Source organism: Indicator indicator, unplaced genomic scaffold (genome assembly GCF_027791375.1).
Source record: "Indicator indicator isolate 239-I01 unplaced genomic scaffold, UM_Iind_1.1 iindUn_scaffold_62, whole genome shotgun sequence".
NCBI classification, from domain to species: domain Eukaryota; kingdom Metazoa; phylum Chordata; class Aves; order Piciformes; family Indicatoridae; genus Indicator; species Indicator indicator.
This window is the reverse complement of record NW_026539193.1, coordinates 210180-213207: the sequence shown is the minus strand read 5'-3', so window position 1 is coordinate 213207 and position 3028 is coordinate 210180. Positions and strand designations below refer to the sequence as shown.

General features: G+C 56.4%; 1 non-coding gene across 1 annotated transcript; it reads right to left on the bottom strand.

The window, feature by feature from the left end:
• Positions 1-234: 234 nt before the first annotated feature.
• TRNAR-UCU (transfer RNA arginine (anticodon UCU)) lies at positions 235-308 on the bottom strand. The gene has a single exon. It is a non-coding gene; the product is annotated as a tRNA-Arg (tRNA).
• Between the last annotated feature and the right edge of the window lie 2720 nt (positions 309-3028).

The following is a 3028-nucleotide window of genomic DNA, read 5'->3' as shown; positions in this document are numbered from 1 at the left end:
GGAACAAATGGGGTTAAAACCCCTCCTAGGCAGGAGATACCAAAAGGGCTGAGGAAAAGGGAATATGATGAGAGAGAGAGAGATGCCTCGGAGAGCAGGCTGAGGAGGGAGTGCCAGGCAAAGCGACTCTGCTCCCCCCTGAAGCCCTGGGGGGTGGGGGATGCTAAATGTGGGGGGATTGGGCCCTCAATAAAGCCAGGTGCAGGAAAATAAAAGAGCCACCTGCCTGGAGATCATCTCTGCCGGGACTCGAACCCGGAACCTCTGGATTAGAAGTCCAGCGCGCTCGTCCATTGCGCCACAGAGACCTCACCAGCAGCACAGCCTCTGCACCGCGCCTGAGAACCCCACTGCAGCCCCCACCGCGCCGCAGGGCTCCCTGTGCCCTGCTCCCACAGCAGCACCACCCCCCCTAGACAGCATCACCCCCCAGAGAGCATCACCCCCCCCCAGACAGCATCAGAGCCTGCACCCAGCTCCGCAGCACACTGACATCTCCAGGCTTCACCTTCCTCCGGCAGCTCCAATCTGTGCCTCGCTCAGCGGCAGGGATGCAGCAAAAACCTGGATGCAGGCTTTGTGTCTGCATCTCTGGCAACCTCTCCTCACAGCATCTCCAGCTCGGCTGAGGGCAGAGCTAAATCCTGGAGCAGAGTTAATTGCTGCATCTCCCTCAGCAGCAGCAGCACCACAGCATCCTCGCTGCAGAAGCCAAAGAGAGATGGAATGAAAGAGGATTTAGCATCCAGCGCTGACAGTGCCGAGGGAAGCTCTGCTGGCCATGGGGAGAAAGACAGAAGCCTGGGCTAGGAAAAGAGAAATAAAAGGCAAAGCAGCTACCAGGCTTTTACTTGAAAGCAAGCTGTCAGTCAAGGGTTTAATGCTTCTCTGTGTGCATCTTCCACTGGAAAAAAAAAATTAAGATGGCATCAGACCAACAGGAAATGTCCTTTTACACCTGCTGAGCTACTGAGCAGAACCTGTGACAGCTCCTTGCTGAGAGTTTGCATTCCTAAGCTGCAGGGGTTTGAGGGTTGTTTGCTCTTAATTAGGGACAAGGGTGAAGACAAGAAGGCACTGACTGCAACACAACTTGGGCAGAAGAACAACACTTACCTGAGGCTGTGAGAGGGGAAGAGACCTGAAGAGCCAACCTGGGTCAGCTCTTACCCTACAGCAAAGGCAAACCAAGAGAATCCTGGAGTTGGTTTGGCTGCAGAAGACCTCAAAGGTCATTGAGTCCAACTACTGACCCAAGGCCACCACGGCCATTAAACCACAGCCCAAACTGCCCTGTCTACACATAGCTTCGACACCTCCAGGCACAGAACCACAGCCAGAATCCTGCCTAAACACCACCATGGGACATGGATGCAGCCCAGTGAAGCCTACCTCACCTGACCATATGTGTGCCACCTGCAGGGGACAAGGACATGCCAAATGAGAGCAGTGATTAGCCCAGGGATGTGGTTAGTGGTGACCTGGCAGTACTGGGCCAAGAGTTGGACTTGATCTTAAAGGTCTTTTCCAGCCTAAACAAGTTAGGACAGCCTCAAGCTTTGAATCATACAATCATCTGGGCTGGAAGGGAGCTCCAAAGCTCATCCAGTCCAACCCCCTGCACCCAGCAGGGACATCCTCCACCAGCCCAGGTTGCCCACAGCCCTCTCCAGCCTCCCCTTCACTATCTCCAGGGCTGGGAACTCAACCTCCTCCCTGGGCAACCTGTGGCAGTGCTCCAGCAGCCTCCTGCTGCACAACTTCTTCCTCACCTCCAATCTCAATCTGCTCTGCCTGCTGAAGCCATTGCCCCTGGTGCTGTCCCTGCAGGCCTTTGGCCACAGTCCCTCTGCAGCCTTCTTGCAGCCCTGCAGCTCCTGCAAGCTGCTCTCAGCTCTCCCTGGAGCCTTCTCCTCTGCAGGCTGAACCCCCCCAGCTCCCTCAGCCTGTGCCAGAGCAGAGCTGCTCCAAGCCCCTCAGCATTTTGCTGGCCTCCTCTGGCCCCTCTGCAGCAGCTCCATGGCCTTGCTGTGCTGAGGGCTCCAGCCCTGGCTGCAGTGCTGCAGGTGAGGTCTGCCCACAGCAGAGCAGAGCAGAGCAGAGGGGCAGGATCCTCTCTCTCCAGCTCTGGCCACACTGCTTTGGCTGCAGCCCTGGATCTCCCCATAGCAAAGTTTGCTCAGAGCAAAGGTTGCTCACAGCCACCTCCAGCCTGGCCTTAAAAACCTCCAGGGGTGAGGCTTCCACCACCTCCCTGGGCAACCTCTGCCAGTCTCTCACCACCCTCATGGGGAAGAATTTCTTCTTAACATCCAATCTGAATCTCCTCACTTCTGGTTTTGCTCCATCCCCCCCTGTCCTATCCCTCCCTGACACCCTCAAAAGTCCCTCCCCAGCTTTCTTGTAGTCCCCTTCACATACTGTATCTGAAGGCCATAAGAAGGGAGCCTTCTGGGCTCCTGGGAGCCTTCTCTTTTCCAGACAGAATAACCCAGGGTCTCTCAGGGGGGTGGACTGGATGATCTTTGGAGGTCACTTCCAGCCCAGACCATTCTATGATTGTACTTAGCACTGGGGAGGCCACAGCTGGAGTGCTGGGTCCAGTGCTGGGCGCCTCAATAGCAGAGAGATGTGGAGGTGCTGGAGCCAGGGCAGAGGAGGGCAAGGAGCTGGGGAAGGGCCTGCAGAAGAAATCTGATGGAGAGCAACTGAAGGAGCTCGGGATGGCTGGTTTGGAGAAGAGGAGGCTGAGGGAGACCTCATTGCTGTCTGCAGCTCCCTGAGAGGAGGCTGTGGAGAGCTTGGTGCTGGTCTCTTCTCACAGGTCATTAGTGATGGAAGAAGAGGGAACAGCCTCAAGCTGCAAGGGGAGGCTTGGACTGGGCAGTAGGAAGGATTTTCCATGGCAGGAGTGGTCAGACTCTGGAATGTGCTGCCCAGGGAAGTGGTGGAGTCCCCAAGGCTGGAGGTGTCTCAAGGTGGTTTGGATGTGGTGCTTGGGGATGTGGTTTAGGGCTGAGCCTTGTAG